The sequence below is a fragment of the Felis catus genome, chromosome D3 (assembly GCF_018350175.1).
Source record: "Felis catus isolate Fca126 chromosome D3, F.catus_Fca126_mat1.0, whole genome shotgun sequence".
NCBI classification, from domain to species: domain Eukaryota; kingdom Metazoa; phylum Chordata; class Mammalia; order Carnivora; family Felidae; genus Felis; species Felis catus.
Window position 1 is genome coordinate 64854932 of NC_058379.1, and position 16621 is coordinate 64871552.

Below are 16621 nucleotides of genomic sequence, written 5' to 3' on the forward strand. Positions count from 1 at the left end.
CATGGATAGACCTTGAGGATATTATGCTAAGTGAACTATGTCAAAAGGATAAGACAAATACTATATAATTTCCCTCATAAGTAGAATCTAAAAAACAAAAACAAATTAACAAACAAAACAAACTCAAAACAAATTCATAGATCCAGAGAACCGATTGGTAGTTACCAGAGGAGAAGTGGGTTGGGAGGTGGTCATAAAAGGGATTAAAGGGGGTCAATCGTAGGGTGATAGATGACAACTAGACTTTTGAGGTCATCACATTGTAGTGTATACAAATGTCAAGTTATAACGTTGTATACCTGAAACATATAATAAAACAAAAAAGACCAGAATTTAAAAAGGAATGGATTGATAAAGTCTTCATTGATTCACTAATCCAACAAATGTTTACAGAATACTAGCTATGGCTCTAGACACTGGAAATATAATAAAGAAGAAGACGATGTTCTCATGGAATTTCTATTGCAGTACAAAAAAATCCAGTAAACAAGTTGGCAGATAAATAACTAGTGCTGCAAAGAAAATAAAAAAGTGCTCTAGGATATGAAGGGACTGGTATGGTGTTGAAAGCTGTCTTGGGTATCTATGACCTAAATGATGGAAGGGAACTAATCAGGTAAAGGTCTTAGGGGAAAGCCTCTCAGGAATAAAGAACAGCAGGTGTAAGGAGGGAATGAGCTTAATGTGTTCAAGAAAGGTGGTGGGAGAAGAGTAGTGCTAGGAGATGAGATCAGAGAAGTCATTGAGGAGGGTCATGCAGCATCTAAAGGAATAGTAAGAATTTGAGTTTTGTCCTAATTTTTTTATGTGGATAGCCATTAGAGTGCTTTAGGCAGGAAAGTGATAGGATATGAAAATATGTTTAAAAGATCACACTGGAAGTTATATGGAAAAATGACCTTAAGGACAAAGGATAGATGTAGATAGACCTACCAGAAGATAAATACAGTATACCAGCCAAAATAATAAAGGGTCTTGAGTTTCATTTTGACAGTGATGAGTTGCTAAAAGATGTGACCACAAAATAGAAAATTTTGAATGCCAGCTTTTGGAATTAATTCACTGAGGGAGAATACTGAGGCTCCTGACCAAAGGATTGGTGTGATAGTAGTGCAATAATTTATTTGCTTGTTTACTATCTATTTCCCTCTACTAGAACATTAACTTCATGAGGAACTTTGTCTTATTCTCCAGGACCCCATCACCGTCACTTATAAGCACCTTGAAGGCAGACACCACACTAATCTGACTTTGAACACAGAGTTATTAGCACATAGTAGGCTCTCAATAAGTGATTAATGAATGCAATGAATGAATAAATGATATAAAGATGTATTGGATATAACTAATTTAATGGAGAGATATTGGAATGAAGCAATGAGATTGCTACAATAATATAGATTTGAAGGGTTAAGGGACAAAACCAAGGAAAGAAAAAAATGGAATAGAGGAGAAGAAAACAATCTGTGTTTTGAGAAGAATCAACAGAATCTGGAGATGGTGGTGACCTACTGATCATAAAGGATAGAACTGAACAAGTAGTTGCAGAAAATTGCAACAGATATGGCAGATTAGCATGTCATATCCATTCCACACCTCCCTGCTCCACTCCCTGTCCAGTTTGCTGTCCTGTACACAGAGATGTGAAAACTGAAAGCCACCTTTCCCAAGGGCTAGGATTCTGGGTGTGATACATACTCAGCTAATTGGATGTATTTGCATACTATGTGCATGCAGGATTGAAGTAGAGACTACACTCTCTGCTTTTGCTATTTTGTTGGCAAACACAGCCGTGGAGGCATTTGAGGGTTCTGTGTCCACATTTAGCAATAGTCTCAGAGTCCAGTCAATAGCTCCATGGATGTGTAGAGTCAGGGAACAGGACTTCCGTTCTGCTGATGTAGATTATACCAGGTTCAATTGTCGTCCTAGGGGTGAAGGAGTAAAAGCTTCTGAATTATAACAGTTTTTTGATGGCAGGCACTTCCAGGTCATGTCAGCATCAGATTATGGTAGTATTAGTTACTGTAAGGAATTGGCAGCTTCATCAATGGGCAGATACAATATGGTGGCTTTGGGAGCTATTCCTAAAAGCTTGGCATATAATTTGTTTCGTCAGCCCTCTGAGTGATTCTGTAAGTTATTTACTACTCTCATAATAAGACCCTTATTTCTTTAATTAGCTAGAGTGGATTCTGTTCCCTGTGACTGAACTACCAGAGATACAATAGCTATTTCTGGATATGAACCCAGGACACAGGGAAAGTTGGCAAGATAAGAAAAAGATAGAGACAGAAAGGGAAATGAAGACATTCTTTCTCCTTGGAGGAATGGAAATAGGCATTATGACAAGAGGGAAGCTGAGCCATGACAGGATAGAAAAACTTGAGCACATTCACAAGCAACAAGCAAGTATGAACAAACAAACATCCTGGGAACTGAGCACAGAAGCTCTGAGCAGCCTGCACTGTCAAGGAGGGGCTCTGAAGGCAGGCAGCATCCTCCTAGGGGTGAGAGCTTCCAACAGGGTCGCGGAGAACAGATTCATTGGAAAGCTTTCCCGTAACTATTTAGATGAATTTGAATGGTCTGTGTACATGTTTCGAACATTGTAACAAAGGGGAAACATGGGAGCGAGCCACTGGATACAGTGCCTGCCTTGCTTGTGAGCCAGGGCCCCAGGGGCCTGTGCCAGCATAAGGCAGCAGAAACGCACAGAAACACACACTAGGTACCAACAAAACACAGGTCATCCTAGAGGCCGCTGTTAGAAAATAGAAGGACAAAAAATGCCTTCCCAACAGAATTTGAATGATTTAGGAAAATCCCACAGAATGAGCTATTGGAAATTATTTTCTCAGTGGTACATCAGAATGATTTACAGAGTTATGGATCTATGGGTTTAGCAATGTCTTGGGTTTCCAGACTGTTCTTGCCAACTTTAGGCCAAGGATTCAACAGGGGAGGATATGATGGATATGGAATAGAAGAAAGGCAGAGACAGACATAACTGAATTTGTGAATGTACTTTATAAGTGTTTCAGTTTTTTCATTGTTTTAATTTGTTCATGTTTTTTTGCTATGCTTATACCCTGGCCCAGTTTGCAAAGCACTTTAGAAGAATTGTATGACATGTTCAGTAGTTTATACACTTTTATTTTTAGTTATTTTTAATTTTTTAAATGTTTATTTATTTTTTAGAGAAACAGAACACAAGTTGGGGAGGGGCAGAGAGAGACAGAGAGAGAGAGAGAGAGAGAGAGAGAGAGAGAGATACAGAATCCGAAGCAGGCTCCAGGCTCTGAGCTGTCAGCACAGAGCCCGATGCAGGGCTTGAACTCACAGACCTGAGCTGAAGTCAGACACTTAATTGATTGAGCCACCCAGGCACCCCTATACTTTTAGTTTTAAAAGTATTGATAATCATTATCTTGATAATACATATAATATAATACATGTAATGTGTCTCTAATCCTGCATCCTCGTTCATTCTCTCTCTGCTGAATTTGTAAAGAACTTTTAATAAAAGCAAACAAAATATGCAAATGTCAACATGATTAACACTCACAGGCAACATTCTATAGAAAATTACTTAAATCACCCATTCAAACATACTCATCGTGGCCATAACATCACATGCATAAACTGTATTGTAAAAGAGAACACACACACACACACACACACACACACACACACACACACTCACACTTGATTTTCTCACTTCCAGTGATTCACAGGCAACATAAAGGCTGCAATTTACTGTCAGGCTCTGAATCTGTTGGGTGGGTTGATTCCACTTGTCCTTTCTAAAATTGCTGTCTCTGACATCTTGGGGCTACAGGGACTTCTAGGTAAGGGATAACTACAATGTTCGAGAAAGCAAGTGGTAGGGGGAGAGAGATGGATTCTTACAGCGTTTCAGTGCATGTTAGCATAAAACCTCAACAGTTCTAATGAGATTTTCAGTTTGGAGGTTATGACACAAAGCCCATAAGCTTCATATGAACCCTTCTACACTGTGCATCCCAGTACTCTACCATGTGGGTGATGATCACCTTATCATAGAAGTTTAGACTGCAAGGGACAATAAGTTGTTGATAAGGCGTTAAAAATCCAGATCTCCACAACTCCTGCTTGTGGGACTCACCATCAGCACTTCCATGAAGTAGCTTTTATCTTTCAAAATAATTCAGTGATGACAAAGGATGTACAATGAGCTGACCTAAGTCACAGTGAAGAGCCTGTGATTCTCTTCCCTCAGAACCAGAGAGGCCTTGTCAAAACTAGACTCTAGGAGTTTAAGCATCTCTGCAAATCTACTTCTTGCAAAGATGATGATAATAATGGCAGTATTATAGGTTGAATTGTGTCCTCCTCTAAAATTAATATGTTAAAGAGCCCTAACCTCCAGTATCTCACAATGTAAACTTATTTGGAAATAGGATTGTTGCAGATACAATTAGTTAAATTAAGATGAGGTTATACTGGAATAGGGTGGGCCCCTAATCCAATATAACTGATATTCTTATAAAAGGAGGAAATTTGAACATAGACATGCACATACAGAGAGAACATCGTATAAACATGAAGAGAGATATCTACAAGCCAAGGAATACCAAAGATCACCAGCAAGCCAGCCAAAGCTAGGAAAGAAAATTGGAACAGATTCTCTCTCACAGCCCTTGGAAAGAGCCAACTCAGCTAACACCTGCATAGTAGACTCCCAGCATCCAGAACTGCAACACAATAAATTTTTGTTGCTTAAACCCCCAGTCTGTGGAACTTTGTTATGACAACTGTAGGAAACCAATTCCAGAAAGAAGTTAATTATAACCATAAGCATCTAATAACATTAACATATATTGTATAGCCTTTTGAAGGTTCTTTCTTTAAGTGAAAGAAGAAGGTAGGACAGATTTTTGTTTTAAATAAACTTATGGAAGTGACAGTACTTTCCCCCAGCTTACATCAAAATGTCATGATAGAGTGGAGAGTAAAATTATGAGTTTTCAGAACTGACTTTCTAAGGTTCTGTGACCACTGGTAGCCTGACCTATATTGAGGGAAAGAAGGGCAGGGAAGGGAAGAATACAACTCCCAGATACCCTCTGTCCTCCCAGGTCTGCTTTTGCAGGTTAGCTGTTAATCTTCAACAATAAAATGTTGCAGAATATGGATTCTATAAACTAACACTGACAATAATGGAATAACTCACTGCACAGGTTCAAAAGCACTGGGACAGAGGCTTCCTATGGGCCCTCTGGCTTCAGTATTCCATGGATAAACTAGAAAGAGGGTCACGTCAGACCTGCTGGCTTTGGTCTCCCCAGACAGGGCTCCTTGGCTATGTAGCTTGCCTCTCACACGGGGCTGGCTCTATCCTGGCTCCTGATGACAGCAGGCCAGAGTTTAAGATCTGCAAGGGGAGCGAGCGCATCACTACAACCTGAAAACGTCAGGACACACTCCAGTTGCCCTATCTTCCTCAGGAATCCTTTCTTGTCATCCTTCCAGGGATTTATCTAATACTTCAAAAACCCTTTTACAGTTTCATTGCATATCCTCTCTGGGAATAATAAGCAAAGCACATTTACTGTTTACTATGTTAGGTGTAACGACTACTGATTTATCCTAAAATTGCCTCTTTAGACCATTCCGTCTTGCCATCTCAAAGTGATCTATTTCTCAGATCCCAGATTTGGTGAACAAGTCCTTCCCCACCCCTATATGAGTTTGTGATTTGCATCCTTCTTCTGTCAAACTACTCATCAGTTCCACAGCTACTTGGTCTCTCAATTCTGTTGGCTCATTATTTCACCAATCAATTATTGAACACTTTCCTTAAGCAAGTTCCTGGTCAAGTCCTGGTGACACAAAGATAAACAAAATACTATCTGTTCTCAAGTAGCTCACTCTCTAGGGGCAGAATTACAATGGAATGGGAGGGTGAGTGGGACTGAGCCAAGCCAACCAGAAAGTGATATGGACTCTAGGATAACAGGCTGAGCATGTGGGTTTCACTCAAAGGAGGCCCTTGTGTTGATCAGAGTTCTCTGCAAACAGCTGAAGCAAATTCTGGCTTATTTAAGCACAGGAGGGAGGAGCTGGATTATTGGAATGGCTTTGGGAAGCCTCTGGAGATCAAAAACAGGCCTCAGAAAGCTAGGAGCAAAGTTTGTTCCTGGGATTTGAGGAGCAGAAGTTGTTCTCAGAATGACTGCTCAGCCATTCCCAGTCTTTGGATTATTCCACTTTAAGACATAGATTCCAAAGAAAGAGTCTTATTTGCTCAACACCTCAGTTTTAGGTCTACCTTTTTCCAGGAAGACCAGACCGCTTTACAGGTATCTTGTTCAGACTGCATCCATTAGGGGATAGGCAGTTCCTAAAACAACAACAACAAAACTCAGGATGCTGACACTAAAACAAGAAATCACTTCCAGGCAGAGCACATAACAGATGTCCACAAGAGGAACCAGAATAGGCTGCAAGGGTGGAGAAGACTCCAGGGGAGGAAATGGACAAGAGAAAAATGTTTAAAGAAAAGTAAGAGTTAGTGTGGTGGATGTAAGAGAAAAGAGGAAAGGAAGGTGCTCTGAGCATCTGAACAGCAGGGACCAAAGCACAAACCAAGCCCTGAGGATAAGTTGAATACTTTGCAGCATGACAACAAAGTAAGAGGAGAGGTAGAGTTGGGAGCTGGATTGTGGAAGGGACCCCTGGCCTTTGATGCAATGCAAAGACAAGAGCAAAACCACACAAAATTGAATATAAAAGTGTGGGTCAGCAATGTAAAAGGCAGGCAAGAAATAAGGCAGAAGGGATAATAAACATACACTGATGCATAGCACCAAGCACATGATTAATGCTTAATGAGTATTAGTTCCATTATCATTACCATCCATAAAATGGGACAGATCAGTATTCTCTTCATAGACTTGTCTGAGAACTCAGGGAGCTAGAGATATGAAGCAGATGGCATATAGCATGTATATTTCCAGTTTATTCCTCATCTCCATCCCCATTCTTACAGTAATCTAAGTCAAAATAATTGAAAATAGCCACATGACCTAAGGCGATTGTCCTGAGAATGGAAAGAAGCAAAGAAAAAGAGGAGCTAAGGTGAACATTTCGCACACAGTCCAAAAAGGGAAGGAGTCTAAAACCCTCCAGGGCTCTGAGGTAGAAGACCTGAGTAGATACGGGCATTATTCACTAAGCAGGAAAAATGAAGGAAAGGAGACATGCTTGCTTTGGCATTTGGAGGGTAAACTATGTCAGTTTGGGGTTCCAGATGGCAGAGAACTTCCATGGGTGGTGGTCCTGCATGGCCCTGGCCTCATCTCCCCTGCCAGTGTTCATGGATGGTGAATGGCCAGAGTGGGGAGTATTGTACAGGGCACAGAGCTTCAAACTGACAATAAGGGTACCAAGTTATATATGAGCCTATCTGATATAAACTGTGCTTAACCTCATCCTCAAATCCTTTCACTAAACTGCACTCCCAAGACATGTCACCGCCTCTTCATTTAAATGTCTGTGGAAACCTCCCATCTAGCAAATAAACTCTTTCCAAAAGGAAAGGAAGAAGAGGAAATTAAGACAAACTCAGAGATCTTTTATGTTTGAAAAGCATTTCCCCCTGAATGCATGGGGTTTCTAGAATATAAATACTTTTCATTTCCAACTCCCTTAAAACTAGTGAGAAGGACCTGGATCCTTCTGTGGCCTGCAGAGCTATGTCCAATCGCAGCACTTGACACACAGTGATGAATCATAAAAAATGGAGGGGAGCCAGATTGGAACTGTTACTAAGCCCAAGGAGTAGCTTTTTTTTTTTTAACTTACTATGTGTTTCAGATTATACAACATCTGCCTGTTTAAATTTTAGCTGGGGAAATTTTTTTCCTGCTTAGAAGATTTCCTGATTTCTTATAATAGTAACTGATGTTTCCCTGTGCATTCTAACTTTTCTTTTCCTAATTTTACATTTCTTTAGTCTCCTAATAACCTTGTGGCATATGCATTATCTTTTCCATTTGATACTGGGTGCTACAGAGGCTGGGTGATTTGCCCAAGGGCATACAGGATGATTGCACAAGTTAGAAGGAACTAAACACTGGGGATCTTGACTCTTAGTGCAGTGCTCCTTCCCCAAACTCTCTTCCATGTGTTTGGTTCGAGCCCTTCCTTCTTAAAGGACAGACCCTCATCAGAGCACACACCCTGCTAACAGGCAGCACAATCAATGAGGAGGCTTTTCACATCCACCTGCTCACTCATCCAGAGAATATACTGAGCTGCTCAGGCAGTGCTGATTACAAAGGTCAGTAGTCGACACGTGGCTGGAGAGCTTTGCAGAGTGATAATCAGGGGCAGGCTCTTTCTTCCCTCTGAGAACTTTTCAATTTCAATAGGGTAACACGTTCAAGGGTGTGAGTTGACCTCTTAGAGTACTATAGTTTTGTGTTCATGATACTCATCTTTTAGAAGTATATGAGACCCAGAGATGTAGCAAGTGATGGAATTAGAGAGGTTTTGCATTGGAAGGTAGAAGAGAAAGAAAGGGGTAAAAAAGCCAACCACTTCAATTTATAAGCAAGGAGACTTGGATTTTGGAAAATGAAACTGCAGAGCTGAACAGATGCAGGTTTGGTAGTAGAATGCAAGCCTCTTGACTCCCCAGCCAATGGTGCTTCCTCACATTGTATGGCATATGGCTATAAAGGATAAACCAAGTCACTGCATTCATTTCTCACTAATCAAGTCAGCAGGACAACTTGGGTTTAACAAATAACACATTAGAAATAGCCCTCAAGGCACCACTCGAAAGCTGGCCTAAGAGTCCGGGAGGCTGTGATCCCAAGTTTTGAGTCAAAGTCATCCCAATAACTTATGTTTCAATGCTTAGCCTCATGGGTATCTCATTGTATTTGTAAGAACCACGCCAAATAAACATGCAGACAGGCTCAGTACAGACCATAAACCAGAAAGCCTGCTCTGTCAGTTTGTCTGGGGCCTCAGAGAGTAGTTGCCTATCACAACTGATTAATATATATAAATATGGCCCTTCTATTCACCTGTACCTATCTTAGAACAAGTCTGAGTAGGCAATTGCCTATAATGGTGTGGCTTAAGGAATATACATTCATGCCCCAACACTCACGCACACCCTGTATCAAATCAAGGTATAAAAATTTCAAATAAGAAATATTCCTTTGATTTTTAAGAAGACTTTGTCTTTTAAGAACCACCTAATGAACAATGAATCTTCAGAGAAGGGAAATAAGATGCACCTAGTGGAGCAGAAGCTATTGGGCAAAGGACAGATAGCAATGCCAAGAGACATATATGAGTACCAAAATCATATTCATAGGTTTCAACTGTTACTAACTTTTATTGAGCAGTTAATATATACCAAGCTAGGTGCAGGGAAAACAAAGATGATTAAGGCATGGTATCTGCTTTCAAGTCTAAAGGTCTCATCGCTAAATAGAGGGAAAAGTTGTAAACAAGCACAATACTATGCAATAAATGTTTAATGGTTATGTGCTTATGGTGCTACTCTGAGAAAACAGATGAGAGCCACCTAAAGATGCCCAAAGAACAATTTGTATCTGCTAAGGAAGTGATGCTTGAACTAAGGTGTTTTTTTTTAATATACAAATGAGAAGCTCACCATAAAACTAGACAAAAAGCATATTTGGGGCTAAAGGATCAACCTACAGAAAGGCCCAAACTATACACTATGTCTTCATGTATAGCAAGCAAATATGAGTAAGTATAGTGATGGCATCACAGATACCTATTTTTAGCATGTTGAATAAACTGGTTTGCCCTAGACTGAGGGAAATCTTGGAACATGAGACTTTTAGTGCTACAACCAGGAAAGTCCCTGCTAAGCCAGAATAAGATGGTCACCCTAAAGATGATCATGAGAAGGAAGAGGCTCATGTTGGGAGAAAAGTGGCAAAGCAAATTGCAGGAGCACATGACCAGGAACCAGAAGCCCTGAGATCAGACTTGACTTTGCCACTACTAGAAGCCTTCCTGAAATCAGTTTTCTAAACTGTACTGTTGGAAAGGTGCTGTGATATAGTTCAAAAGCTCCATCATTCTGAATGTCTGAGGAAATTCCCAAAGAGAAAAGTTAGGTAGAATCACCTACCTGAACAACAACAAGAGCATTCCACAAAATAGCTATTCTGTGAGTGCAAAACTACACAGATTCCCTGAAGCCTTCTCCAGGAGCAAAAAGAGCCCACTGGTGATAGAGGTCTGAGAGAGAGAAAGACTACCTACTTCTACATGGCAATCTGTGGTGGCCATGATGAGGACTATATTAGTGCCTCTTATTCAAAAGTAGCCTCTTAAGGTACTCGTCATGGTTTGTAGCCAGGCATCAATATTATTAAAAAAGCCATCAGTCCCTGTTGTCTATGTAATTATATATTAAATTTTAATGACTTGGAGCTACCAATCTCAGTTGCACTGTGTCTTTTCACAAACTTTTTTGTTTATTCACCCATCAATTTAACCAACAGATTATAATAACACATTTGTTATTTAGTAAAGAGGAAAGAGAAAACTATAGTACCTCAGCTATCATTTCATTTAGATGATTAGGTGACTTAGGGGATTACCCCATAGAATTACAAAACTAAATCGAAAGCTAGTATTACTTTCACAACTTTTCTAGACCAGTGCTAGAATTACTGAACAAACAAGCTTCAGACTTCCAGTACAGTTATACAGAACCTTTATCCATATTAACCCCCAAATTCCAAGAATGACTTTTAGCTATGCCACATCTTGACTACAGACAAAACATAAAAAGAATGACCAAATTCAGTCAGAGTAAAATAAAAACTGTCACTATTTGGGCAGGTTAGGAGAAGACCCATGGAGTAGAATCACGTGAGTTCAATAACTGGCTGGCTGACTCAATTTAGTGCTTCAGGGTCTTGTCCAGACCATTTTCTTCTATGTGCATAGTATGAATTCAAAACATAATGTGAGCTTCTAAACTGCATTTTCTATTTTCTGGATTTTTAAGTTTCTCATATACTTCCACAGTTGGAAGATCAGCCCTGCAATCCTTGCACAAGTTCTAAAAAATAATCAGTTCCATTTCCAACCCCAATGATTGTTCTCAGCTTCACAGCTTGTAGCCTCTGCCAGGAAACGAAGCAAACGGTCCCTCTTTCAAAGCAGGTGCAGCAGCCTGACAATAATCCAATAAAAAACCTATTAGCTGGGTCTCCATGACACTCCTGGTATCCATGGGACCCACAATATCTTTAATGTAGATAATAAATCCAGACCATTTCCTTCCACAATTGCTCCCAATATGGCTCCACTCCTAGGACTGTTCCACTAACCTTTTGTTGCTACGTTTTCTCATGAATGCTGAATCACTCTCTAATCTTTGCCATGAAACACGTGCGGCCCCACTCAGTGAAACAGATCAATCTGCTTGTGTTAGCTGATTGCAATTGCCTACTGGGCCATATCTGTAGATTGCAAACAGCAGGACTAATACTGACCACGTTGTAAATTATCAGTCATGGCTTGGTGGTTAAGTGATGATGGGTAAAGAGAGAACACAAGGGGAGGCTTGTGGCCATTGGAGTCATTGCATATAACTTAGAGTAATCCTGGCACATGTAAACTCCAGAACAGGTCAATATGTTAAACAAAAGTTCAAGGAAAATATGTTCCAAATCATCCCACATAATTCTATTCCTTCAATATTCCTGTTACCATATCTCATCTCAATTCAGAAATCTTCTATAGCAGGCTATACTAAAAAACCAAAACTTTCCTGTACCTGGTATTCAACACTTTCATCATTAGACACCTTTCATATATCCAACACCACCTCTTATTATCTCCATATAAATACTCTCTAAAGAAGCAAAGTGTCTCACTATTAAATATGCATGATGCTGTCTTATCCCTTCATTTGCTGTACTATAATCTTCATAAAGGCAGCAGCCAAGTTTGTCTTGCTAACTCTCATATACTTAGTACCTAGCATAGTATCTAGTACACATTTAATATTTATTGAGACAGTAAGTTAATTTACTAGTGAGTTTTTTCCCTAAAATAAATGTTCTTTTCCTTATCAGTATTTATTTTCCTTGTCCTGAAGACCCTGCTCAAACTTTGACCTCTCCTGAAATATTATCCTAGGTTATCCTTGACTATATTGACCTATTTTCATCAAAGTCCAGTTATGCTGCAAATATCATGTTTAACTCTTGACCTGGAAATTTAGTATTTACATGGACAAACACTTTATTTTTTATAAATGAGAAACTTGAAGTCCAAGAAAATGTATCACTTATACAAATTTACATAGTATATCACAACCAAGACTGGAATTAGCCACGGGTTTTTGCACAATCCCAACTTGGTCATAATTTGGTGTTATCTCTACCAGGAGGCCATCACTCCTTGAAGGCTTATGCTCCTCCATGGCACAGCATAATTTTTACTCACTATGTGATGAATAGTATTAAATGGTATATTTGTTCTCTAAAAGTGTGAGCTGTAGACAATAGAACAATGTGAGATCAGCCCTAGATAATATAAAAAGTTGTTGAGTTTGTCTTTGTTTCATACCCACTGAAAAATTGAAGTCACCTCACATTTGTGATGATTTATCTTAAACCAACAAAAACATCTGAGTAGCTGTTATAGGTCTTTCAAACTATGTCAAAATCAGCCATTCAGAGACCTGGGAGATCATGTCAATTCACCAAGTCTTCTGCAAAATGTAACTGAGGTATTATAATAAAAACCTGAATAAGGTTTTAAGGAATGAGGGAGAAAGGAAAAGAAGGTGCCATTTTATGAGATGAGAAAAAAAAAGTTCAAAAAACTCTACTGCCCATACAATCTAACCAACTGTTCCCTGGAGGAAGGTGTCATAAAAGCCATAGGAGGTCTTATCCTTTTCAGTGCATATTCTTTTGGAAAAAGTGCTGTATAGTAAGACAGGGTGCCAAAATCCTGAATCTAGCTCCTTGACAAACTGGTTGGATGGGTAGCCTTCTAATGATCTTAGCATTAGTGAATATTATGTTTCTGATAAATACAGAAAAAGATGGTGGCTGTGACTATTGGCAACTCACCACTATCCATTTCCTCTCCTTCCTGAAGAGGCAGATAAATTATATTTGTGAATCTACATTGCAGTTACTTGTGGTAATTTGATTGTGTTCAAAGCCTGCAGAATGGGAATGGAAATAATCTTTGCTACCTCTTACCTAAAATCTAACCATTGCAAACTGCTTTACATATTCTCTTCTGTGCTCTTCCCCCTTTCAACTGATGGTAACACCAATCTTAGAAGCTTTGGGTTGAAGATGGCAGGGATGCCATTAACCTGAGTCCTTGAATGACTGTGTAGAAAAGAACCACCCTGACAACTTAAACACTGGCCTTTAGACAGTTATTATTTAATCCACTGAATTTTAAGGGGGCTATTTGTTACTGAAGTTTACTATACCCTAACCAATAAAAAATAATTCCCGTGTTACAAGATTGATGTGAAGTACAAATTTACTTTGAAAATTTTAAGAATAGGATACAGATCAAATAGGAATAATTTGTCAAATTTAGACATAAATTGTCCCTTACCCTTACTTTGCATTATTTTCAAAAAGAAAAAAAAATCCTTTTATATTTCCGGGTATATTTCTTATATTTAAATTACTGTAAGACTCCTTACACTGATGCACAGGAATAGAATAAAAAAAAATCTAAAAGGTCTTATGTTAGCTATACTGGAATTAAAATTAAAAACTTATTTAAAAATCTAAACGGACTCAGGTAATATATATAAAATTCTTTCATTTTTTTTATAATGACTTCAGGAGTAAATCAGATTTTAAGCCAGAATTATATAACAATTCCACCAGTCTTTATTTTGATTGGCTAGTGTAAATCTGGCCCAAGGAAAGAACCAGACCTCAAAGATCTAATCAAAGAGTTTGTGCAGATGCTTCAAGAAATCATCACCATTCTCTATAGCCACTAGCCTTTTACAAGGGAGAAAGAATGTTTTCTCATTTCTTCAGAGAACATGAGTACCTGAAATAAGACTGAGAATATTTTTTCAGTTTCTACCCTTACTTGCAAATGAGCAATGCATTCCATAATCAGATACTTCCAGAAGATTATAATTTACCAGGCAACACAATAATATCTCATAGTCTAGAGAACATTCTCGTATTTTCCATTTAAGTCAATGGCATCACCATCAGGTTTAAAATTTCAATTTGAATCTTGACCAATTGTTCCTAGGTTCACACTATCTGAGTTCCATCATTTATCTTCCATTTTCAATATCCAACACCCCATATAAACTTTTAAAATTCCATTTCTGGATTCTGAAAGAAAAAATATTCCTAATTGCTCTGAGCTCAAATACTTTTTCTCTCTAACCCATCTACCAAGGCAGGTGCCCTAAGATGTTGTTGTATCATATAAAAAAAATAGTTACCTTTTATTAAACAATAAGCATTGGGATCTATGCTAAATACAGTACATGTATTATTTTATTCCTGCAACTACTCTGTTAATTTCCTCTCCACATAAAAAATGCAAGACTAATGCTTAAACAAGTTAAGTAACTTGTCTTTCCTTACAGTCTTTAGTAGTAGAGACAAAATTCAAACCCTGGCCTGTCTGACTTTAGAGCCTGACATTTTGGTCATTATGTTATAGTGACTTCAGAATAAGTCCCTTAATCCCTTTGTTGGTCTTTAAGTAAAACCTTCTCTCTCACGTCCATCCTTTACTATCTCAAGGAATTCAAAAGAACTCTCTATTCTATGTTGAAACATAGTCTCATTCTTTAGCAAAATTCAAACCTGCCTATAGTATGTCCCATAGATATCTCTTTGGCTACATTAAATGGCCACTTCAATCCAACTTTACTCCTTTACTCCTTGTGCAGGTGGATGGATAGATGGATAGATATGTAGATAAATTCTATTTCCTTACATCCCATACAGAAGTTTGATCATCTCATAACCTCTTGTCTGACAATCTTCCTTTTTATGTTTCTGTCCCTACAACTTACTTTTTCTATTCTGCTCAGACCTCAGATTCACAAATATATACACGTGCCCACAAGAGTTCAAAAATATTTTTTGAGCATGTATCACCTACTGTGAGGTAGGATCTCTTCTAAGTTCCAGAAAAACAAATGTGGAGAAACTTGAAAGAGTTCCTGCCCTTAATGAGCTTTCATTCTAGTAGGACTAACCATTATCTTGATTTTATTCATAGAGAATCTGAAGCTCAGAGAACTGATGTAGTATCTAAAGTCATGGAAGTCAACACAGAAAGGCAAAAATTAATATTAGTGATGTTTCAAAGACAAGTGTATAGGAATTAGTCCTTGGATATGAAGGTACAAGAGAAGCTAAAAATCCTTGCAAGCTTTTAATTTTGTTATACTAGAAATTGGGGAGTTGTCATTTATGGGTAAGAGTTAAAGCTGGTAAAGTGGAGTCTATTCTCAATTTATTATACATTATAGATAATTTTTCTGGAGAGCCACCATTCTAATATTTCTCCTTTGCTCAACAAACTTAATTTTACCATATTTTTCTCTAAATAATCCTTGTGTATATCCAATGTAACGTCCAAAAACAGTAATTTGCCAATACCACGAGTAAGTCATTGTCTTTTTCTTTTCTACTTGAATATTCATGGAGAGTTTGGCTAGCAAACTCGTTACAGAATTTTAGTATATATAGTTTTGTACAAGGAACAAAAAGAATTATAGGCATTTCACAGAGTTTGTGAAACAATTGCTGTTTCTATTGTTTTGCAATAGTGATTACAAGTTTAGAGATTAATTTATAGCTCATTCTTGTTCCTTATCATTTTTGTTTAATTTCCTTTTTGGGATGGCTGGGTGGCTCAGTCGGTTAGGTGTCTGACTTCAGCTCAGGTCATGATCTCACAGTTCATGAGTTCAAGCCCTGCATCAGGCTCTGGGCTGACAGCTCAGAGCCTGGAGCCTGCTTCAAATTCTGTCTCTCTCCGTCTCTCTCTCTCTCTCTCTCTCTCTCTCTCTCTCTCTCTCTCTCAAAAATAAACATTAATTTTTTTTTAATTTTTTTGTGTGAATTCAGTTTATAACATAATTCTGGGCACCTAGTATGTGTTTAATAAATACTCATCACTGTTGCTTTTGTAGAATATTTACTTCAGTTTATAAATGTGTTATTGCTTCTTCCTCAAGGTATAGCCTCTTAACCATTCTCATTTTACAAACAGAAAATATCAAAATAATCAATGTATGGTTGGAAACAAACACATTTTACAGTGTCTCAAATATGTAGTTAAGAGTGGAAGCTAAAAATCTTGTTATTTTACTCCTATATACCTATCTTCTAAGCCACTCTTCTTCCTTAAGTGCATGGCCAAAGAAGAAAATAAATCCTTGTAGTTGTTTCATGTTTTATCCAATTGAAGTTAAATTTCCCTTAAGCATGTACAGTGTTTTATATGTTCCTATATGTTTTCTTATCTATGACCACATTTTGTCCTTATAGTAGCCCCAGGAGATAAGTAGGCAAGTATTACTATCCCCATT